Genomic DNA, 9,207 nt, shown 5'->3' with positions numbered 1-9,207 from the left:
TATCGGCCGATTGCGATCGGTTGCCGATCGATCGGTGCATCTCTAATTTTTACTAACTAACGCAGGAACACGTCATGATTCTCCTTGTCCAACCATGTTTCAATCAGGTTCACTAAAATCCCTGGATGTACTCAAGTCATCGAGGCACAGCCAGAGGGCATATTTTTCTGTGGATCGCAGAAAAGCTAAACAAATATGTTATTTTGACAAATTACAAACAACACATAAATACAAATCATAGTGCTTTATTTAAATGCCAACTTACAAATCATGCATAAAGTATTTTGTGTTTGTGGATCGCAGAACTAATTTGTAAACTGTAGAATCTTTGTGGATCATGGTTTGAGCATTTGCATATAGTTTTGAGATGTATAACTCTCCGTGCTGTCCTGAGTGATCAAAGTACAGGTGTGAGTGCAAAAACAAAGTTACAAACTGCTTGACAATAAAAACATATAGTAATCACACTAACAGCCAGAACTTAAAAAACAAACAATACATAGAATGACTTGAGGAAAGCCATACAATAAAAGTGAGTTTTATGAAAAGATTTAAATCAGGATAGTGAATGTTTGACTGTATTACGGTGATCTTCCTCAGCAAGTGAGAATGCTCAGTCTTTCAAATTTTAGATCTTAATGAGGCAAAAGATTTTAGATTCTTCCCTCCCACTCACAGCTGCTAGCTCATTTTTTTTTTTTTGGATATCAAGTTTGCTTTCAGTGTGCCATTATTCTTAAATGGTGCTGTATGTCTGTGTTTCAACAATCAACAGGGGTTTCAGAAATGAGTCAGTAATGGATTGACCGTAGAACAGTGAAGATATGCAAATCACATGATTTGATATAATCAAGACACTTGGGTGTAGGGTTGGGTATCGTTTGAATTTGAACGATTCCGATTCCGATTCCTTGTTTCAATTCCGGTTCCTAACAATTCTTGATTCCGATTCTTTTAAGAGGCAGGGTCAAAAAAGTTTAGGATATTTGAAATGAGCTAGCTAACCAACGGTCTTTCTAAATGACCTTCTGACCTTCTCCATCAATTTTAATTCTATGAACTTTTTACTTTTTATGAACTTTACTATGAATTTCTCACAGGGCTGTTTTCAACTACAATATAAATATCAAATCTATGAACTTGAATATAAATATTATAAATTATGAATACATTTTCACAGGGGTACACTTTCCTCAAGAGAGCTTTATTTTTGAAAACCTCATGAAAACACATTTACACATGAGTGTATGATGCTGCAGGTACTTAACCATGTTACCGTGCTCCCACTGGTGGGCTAACTTTTAGGAAAATGATCACATCTGCCTTCTCAGGCAGGATGCGTGAGCGTTCTGGACAGATAGTGTCTCCTGCTGTGGAGAACACACGTTTGCTGGGTGTAAGAAGAAGCTTGAACGCATAAATAGGAGAAAGCGAGATCTGACAGCAAAGGATAAGTCTTTTGTTGGTTCCACCACCATGCAGCAGGGTCCTCAGACATAAGGACCGGTGGAACTTCCTAGTATATCTGCAGCTCTCTCTCCACTCGTTTCTTGATGGACATGGAGCACTGCTGTGACACTATGTTCTGTGCCTCTTCCTCAGTGAACAGCTCCTCCAGTGGAGTCTTCCTGGGCAGTTTGCAGGGAGGCTGTTGCTAAAAAACAAAACAAAAGGTTCATCAGTATTATCTCTCTATAAAAGCAAGGAATCTCTGTCTGTGTGTGTGTGTGTGTGTGTGTGTGTGTGTGTGTGTGTGTGTGTGTGTGTGTGTGTGTGTATTCCTCAAATATTTCTGCGGATCAGGATCAGACTGACCTGAGAGTTTCAACATGGCTGCTGCGTGGTTCAAGGGTGTGCAATTTCGCATTTGTTTGGACTGCAATGATACCGTTAATAAATTATTTCATAAATGCTTAACAAATTCCACAAGCATTGTCCACCGGAGCCACTACAGTCACGTGCGCACCAGAGCCAATCACTGCACACCGTGGCCACGCGCGCACCAGAGCCAATCACTGCATAGCCCACCGCGACCCCCCCACCTTAAGAAACAAGCAGATTTATACCTGCAGCGGCGCGAGCTGGACCGGGATGTTGCCGGCGGTTCGGTCCCATTCTGTTCGTTGCATCCAAACTGACTGTTGTGTATTAATGAGACTAAAAGAGTCCGGACCGAGTCTGTTCAGGGTCTGAGGAGATCCGGAGACGCGCGGACAACAAAGTGGAATCAGATCTGTGGATGTTCGTGTGTAGCTAGCTGCTAGCCGCTAGCTACACGGCCCACCTCCCGATCGAGGCAACGGACCGGACGCATCGGCATGTCCAAAACCGGATTTGGGGTAAATAATGTCCGCCACGCTTTTTCGCGAATATTGCCGTCACGTTTGCTTTGTGTCTGGTGCAGGAAGAAACGGTAAAACGGGCTTTTGTCACGAAAGTGTCCAAGCAGCTAGTTTGGTTGTTGAGGAACAGGAAGTTGTGGGAGGGACGGAGGCGGATGAATGACAGACAGCGATACTGAGAGTTGAGAGATTTGTTACATATAGCGTGTTTGGAGTGTGTAGTTAGTGTGTTATGTAGTGTTTGGTGTAGTGTGTTTAGTGTGTAGTGGAGTCGGGTTTTTGTTTAATGAGTCAAAACAATTAGGAGACTGCTGAATGAGCACTGCCTGCATTTAAATGTAAATAGTTACATGTAACTTTGTAAATTTTTAAGGTGTATGCACATATTTAGCAAACAACAATTTATATTTGCATTATAAGTGATAAAAAATGGTTTGTTAAACATATTTGTGGTTTTCACAGTAAAAAAATCTAACTTTTTCTACTCTGATTTTATGTTTTTTTTTGTGATTTTAGGTCCATTGTGTTAATACAGTATGTCAAAATAAAAAAGTAACTGTACAGTCACACATGTGAGGTTGTGCTAAAAAAAATAATGACACCAAGTAAATAGTTTTTAAGATGAAATATAATGGCAAAATCAAGAATAGTCAAAAACGGCCAATTATACCCTGGAATATCAGATTTCACAACAAACCTAAATATCCCTGACGTCCCACCTTCAAACACAGCCTCATTTGGCCATCCATGAAAAAGCTACTTAACCTCCCACTTTTCTATAGGAATACACTTTTCTTATGGGCACTGCACTAGTCACTAAAAAAAGGGAAAACCTCCCTTAAAGGCATGATCATTATTTAAATTGAAAACCTATATAATATCAGCTATCGTACACTTACACTCTCCTGCTCATCCTCATTCTCCTCCTTTGCCTCATTCTCAGACTGCATGGTGTCCCCATCAGCTCCACAGTCTTCCTCTGTTGACTACAAAGAACATAATTAGCATTAAGATCTCAGATTTTAATAGCTGAAAAGTACAGTTGTGCATGAATGACATTTCACCTGTTCAATCAGCTTTCTCTGGATCTGGTCCCAGATGATGTCATCATCCAATTTCTGTTTAAAGCGTGGATCCAACGCAGTGGCCACTTGGAGAAAGTTCCTGATCTCATCATTCTGCAAAACACATTGGTTTGTTCTTTAAATGTTTTAACAAGCCACAGGATATTTCTATTCTTCAACAATTTCTTTCCAGGTGCCCTGCCTCAGTCACTTACCTGGTGCCTCAAGCTTTTTGAGGATAGGCAGAATCTGTCCGCATGTGGGAGTCTTTTCGGAGGACACACAGAGTGTTGAGGTGTAGAGCACCTTCATCAGGTTGATGAAGTCTTCAGCTTTCCTAAAATCCTCCTCAGTTAGCCGAGCAAGTCTGTATGAAAAAGAATTAAGAACACATAGATTGGAGTTAGAAATATGCCCTTTTTTCCTAACAAAACACCTAACATATGCACTCCCTACATTAGCACATTCACATTCGCTCTAATACTGTTCTTTGAATTCTTATTTTGTGTGTACTGGTATTTTTTGTCTAAGCTTGTCTATCTATCTCTACCTGTCCCTGTCCATTTTTTTTTTCAGCCGTTGATCCAAGCTGGCTGCTTGAATTGCAGGGTACTGCTCTGTGAATCTCTTCAGCATTAGGTACAGAGAGTTCCAGCGTGTTCTCACATCAAGTATGAGTGAGTGTCGGGGCAGCTCTGATAAAAACAAGAACATCAATTTCAAGTCATTTAGCAGGTGCTTTTCATCCTAGGAGACAAACAATACTTTTGTAAGATTGGACTCAAATACTGTAGTACTACTCTGCAGAGCTCATAAATAATAATAATAATAAGATCAGACATATAAAGTCATTACGTGTCAATGCACAACAGTTAGATAAAGTGAACTTTGTGTGTCTTACGTAGAAGTTCTTGCCTCTCTTGGAGAACCACCTTGGCCATCAAGCACCTCTTCATCCACACAACAATGGTTCCGACCTTGGCCACCCACTGACTCACTGAATTTAGGGAGTGTATACTTTGTGCTGCTAGATTAAGTGTGTGGGCAAAACGGCACAGTTTCACAAATTGCAGGTGCTTAATAGCCACATCCATGTTGGCAGCATTATCTACAGTGACTGCTACAATTTTATCAGATATGCCAAACTCTGACAGAACATCACTGATTTCCTCTGCAACAACACAACCGGTCTGTGCTTTGTACACAGCCTTTGTTTTTAGCACTTTTTGCTGCATTTTGCCCTCCTCTATGTAGTGTGCTGTGATGGTGAGGTAGTGGTCCTGTGTGATGCTACTCCAGCCATCACATGTGAGAGCAACAGAACTGACTTCACTGAGCTCTGTAATAATGTTAGACTTCTCAACCTTGTACCACGATGGGATTAATGTGTTTGACAGGTAGTCCCTGGAAGGTGGTGTGTATTTGGGGTTTAGAGTTTTCACCATGTCCCTGCAAACATAAACAAACATGTAATGTTGTTGTTACTGTTTAGCTCAGTATCAATTAGCTTAGCTCTATCGTTATTGCTTAACTAACCTAAATGTTGGTAATTCCACCTCTGAAAAAGGATGCAGCCTTTTCACGATGTGTGCAGTGACCTTTTGTGGCACTCTTCCTTTTGTTGCACCGACATCTTCCCCTTTGCCGCTATAGTGAACTGAGTCGGCTCAGCACATCGCTGAGTCGTGGAGTCACCAGCCTGGCTAAAGTTCGCAATCTCAGGTTGTAAATTGTCTATGAAAAAATAAGTGGGCTAATTTGTTAGCTGCCTCAATGTTGGCGCAAGACATATTATTTATTGTATATGTATTGTTTTACTTATTCGGACTGCAGTGCAGTCACTGCGGTGCCACGCTGGGGGTCGGAGCACCATGAACTCGGAGGAGGTGCTTTTTCATGTTCGTCGTGCACCCTCCTATGCACGAAATAATCCGGTCACAAGTGTTGCAAAAGTGAAGCCACACTTTGGACCGCCGACGCACGCTATCCATGCTCGACTCGCTCGGTTATGCAAACACTTCTGGTGGACGCTTCTTCGTTAGTGTTCAGCGGCTTCTTCTTCCGGTCGGCGTACTGGGTATCGAAACTAGGAATCGAAATTTAAACTTTTGAACAATTCCGGGAGAATCGGAAAGCTAGTCCCGGTTCCAATTGATACTCGATACCCAACCCTACTTGGGTGCTGATTGATTAATTATTATGAATATTGTGAAAATGTGTCAATTCTACAAGTATTGGATTCAATGACAGGAAGAGTGCTGTCTTCTTCTGGCTCCACCTAGTAGTGGCTGTATTTTTAAAGTCACTGTGAAGTTTTTAGTTTAAGTTTTGACCCTTGAGGCTGCTGTAGCTGCTCATTATGGTGGCCTGTTGAAGCTGCAGTGTAGAAGATTCAAAATAATAATAATAATAATAATAATAATACATTTTATTTAAATTCGCCTCTCTGGGCACTCAAGGAACACCGTACAATACATAATTAAAAAGAAATAAAAAATATTGAGGTAACAATATGAAGTGAGCCACTGATAGTTCATTTTCACAGAGCATATGAAATACTGGATGTGCCTTTGAGTATTTGCACACATGTTGCTAATAATAATGCTAATTTCCTTTTATAGAAATTCTTATTATGTGATAGCATTGAGCTCATGGATGCGCTAACTATATAAATTGATTCAAGAATCACAGAATGAGTTCAGCAAATAGTAAAAAAGAATGGTGATACTCAATGGATTTGACAGTGTTGTGAAGAGTGCATTGTTAGGTTTTTGAGCCTCGGCCGTCAGTGATGCCATCCAACATGATCCTCAAAAGACAACACCCGTGCTTCATATCTTGTGGGCTGCAATAGACCTTAGAGTCTTCCAAATGCCCTCAAGCAAACACTTCTCCAGATGTCATGTGAGATGTTTTCAAAAGTAACTTTCTTTTTGCTTCTTTTCCATAAAGTTACCAATGGTGCACTCGGACAACAGTTGTTATGCACATTTTCTCCCATTTCAGCTAAGGATCCCTGTAGCTCCTCGAGGCACTAGGGCACTTGTTGGCTTGCTGTATTGGTGCTCTTCTTACACGGGCAGTCTCTTTGGGGAAAGCCATCCATTGCAGTTTTACAGCTGTTCTATAGACTTTCTATACCTTTTATGTTTGACCACACTGTACCAAACAGTTCCTGGGGAATTGGCTTGTTTGTTATTAGAAGTTTGTAATACCTAATTATTGTGAGTAACAGTACACATTGTGAATATAAATAAATAATAACAACACCACTTAAAGCTGCAAGCAGCGATGAATGGGCCCTTGCTCCACGCACGTCGGGCTGTGGCACCGTCGGAGGGAGTACTCTCCTGTTATTGGTCGAAAGGTTCCTACCTAAATGGGAGAAGTCGTTCAAAACACAACAGTGACAAATTCGGTGACTTCCTGTGTCCAGTGGGTGGTGCTATGGATATGACATGGTATTGATGCATAGACGTATACAGGGTGAAACCCTCTACATGTGTGAGCACTTTGAATGTGTCCCCAAGTGCAGTCGCAAAAACCATCAAGCACTACGATGAAACTGGCTCACATGAGGACCGCCCCAGGAAAGAAGACCGAGAGTCACCTCTGCTGCTGAGGATAAGTTCATCCGAGTCACCGGCCTCAGAAATTGCAACTTAACAGCATCTCATATTAGAGCCCAGATGAATGCCACACAGAGTTCTAGTAGCAGACACATCTCTACATCAACTGTTCAGAGGAGAATGCGCGAATCAGACCTTAATGGTCAAATAACTGCTAAAAAAACACTACTAAGGAAAAGCAACAAGCAGAAGACATTTGTTTGGGCCAAGAAACACATGGAATGGACGTTAGACCAGTGGAAATCTGTGCTTTGATCTCATGAGTCCAAATTTGAGCTCACTTTGCAATTGGCCACGCCCACTTCTGCCGAGAAAGTTTTTTCGCAAAAACTGGAATACCTACTTTTTCGAACAGCTCCTTGGGATTTTGTCCGGTCTGTGTGAAACTTGGGATGTACACTCTTCAGCTGGACCTGATCTAAAGTTATCAAAAGAATTTTGCTCGGTCAAAAAATACGCAAATTATTAATGAATAAATGTCTGTAGCTAGCTATAAAAATGTAAACTGTTTTATATCTTGGTCAAACTAAATGCTATTAACACCAAATTTGAGATCCTTGGTTGCCATGAGATTGGGAAGGGATGAGCCGAATTTGGCGAATTTTGGCCACTAGGGGGCGCTAAAAATATGGGAAGTTTATATCTCTTGAACGGCTACACCGATTTTTACGAAATTTGGTCGGTATGATGTAGGGCCAATCCTGAGGCCATATCATTGAGCAGTCATGACCGCCTTCAAGATATGGCCTCAGGATTGGTGGTCATGACTGCTCAATGTGGGCATGGCTTATTACAAGATAAACAACAAACATTAATTTCAGCCAAACTATTATGCTGAGAGCTTTGAAATGTATATGGTACAGATAGAACAAGACACAGTTCTTCCATACCAAAAATTGCACATGTACTCCACTAGGTGGCGCTATAATAAATAGGGATGAGCGAGTACAGCATTATCTGTATCTGTATCTGTTAACCATATGAATTATCTGTATCTGTATCTGTACTCGGCGGGACCTAACCCGGAAGTGGGCGGGGTTTAACCCGGACGTCGGTCGGGTTGTCTTGAAATGGGCGTGGCTTTAACCGGTATGTTATTTTATGCATGCAATTGATATGGGTTGATCAGAAATTGTTATGTTAGAGAGACAGACAGAGAGAGAGAGAGAGAGTGTGTGCGTGTGTGTGTAGCTTAATTTTTAATATTATTTATACCACTACTACCTTTATTTTTTTATGAAATACAGCAAGAAAGTGTCAGACACTCAGTGCGTGACGTCAAAAAAACTGGTTAGAGCCAGCTGACGGTTTAAAAAATAATCTCCTGCAGGCAGAGACGCAACGCAAGTCACATTCTACCAAGCACCATGTCTGAACGAACCCACGTTTACCAGAACACTACTGGTTAATAAGTGAGTACAAACCGTAGTAAAAACAAACCTGAAGCTAAATCTTTCTATAAAAGCACGGAATCTCTGTCTGTCTGTGTGTGTATGTGTCTGTTAGTCAAATATCTCTGCGGATCAGGATCACACTGACCCGAGACTTTCAACATGGCTGCTGCGTGGTTCAGTGGTGTGCATCTAAGCATTTGTTTGGACTGCAATGATACCGTGAATAAATTATTTCATAAATGCTTTACAAATTCCGCCAAGCATTGTCCACCGGAGCCACCACAGTCACGTGCGCACCAGAGCCAATCACTGCAGAGCTCAAGCCCACGACATACCTGAAGAAACAAGCGGATTTATACCTGCAGTGGCGCAAGCTGGACCGGGATTTTGCCGGCGGTTCGGTCCGTTCTTTTCCGTGCATCTAAACTGACTGTTGTGGATTAATGAGATTAAACGAGTCCGGACCGAGTCTGTTCGGGTCTGAGGAGATCCGGAGATGCACGGACAACAAAGTGGAATCGGAATCTGTAGATGTTCAGCTAGCTGCTAGCCGCTAGCGGATGATTGACAGGCCGAACGACGGTTGGTGTATAGACAGCGATATTGAGAGTTGAGAGATTTGTGACATTAAGCGTGTTTGGAGTGTATAGTTAGTGTGTTATGTAGTGTTTGGTGTAGTGTGTTTAGTGTGTAGTGGAGTCGGTTTTTTGTTTAATGAGTCGACACAATGAGGAAAAGCTGAATATGGAGCAGGCAGTGCAGCTCTTCATTCAGCTGG

General features: G+C 41.6%; 1 long non-coding RNA gene across 3 annotated transcripts; it reads right to left on the bottom strand.

Moving 5' to 3' along the window:
- Positions 1-229: 229 nt before the first annotated feature.
- LOC115596091 (uncharacterized) lies at positions 230-7,473 on the bottom strand. Of its 3 annotated transcripts, XR_003986847.1 has the most exons (6): positions 4,943-7,473; positions 4,308-4,855; positions 3,622-3,773; positions 3,407-3,520; positions 3,242-3,328; positions 230-1,654 (listed from the first exon to the last, which is right to left on the bottom strand). It is a non-coding gene; the product is annotated as an uncharacterized LOC115596091 (long non-coding RNA). The 3 variants fall into 3 exon arrangements; XR_003986846.1 differs by having other exon boundaries at positions 3,622-4,101; positions 4,308-7,473; XR_003986845.1 differs by having other exon boundaries at positions 4,308-7,473.
- Positions 7,474-9,207: the final 1,734 nt, after the last annotated feature.

Source organism: Sparus aurata, chromosome 15, assembly GCF_900880675.1.
Source record: "Sparus aurata chromosome 15, fSpaAur1.1, whole genome shotgun sequence".
In the NCBI taxonomy this organism is placed as follows: Eukaryota; Metazoa; Chordata; class Actinopteri; order Spariformes; family Sparidae; genus Sparus; species Sparus aurata.
The sequence above is the reverse complement of the archived record's forward strand: the minus strand, read 5'-3'. Positions and strand labels throughout refer to the sequence as shown.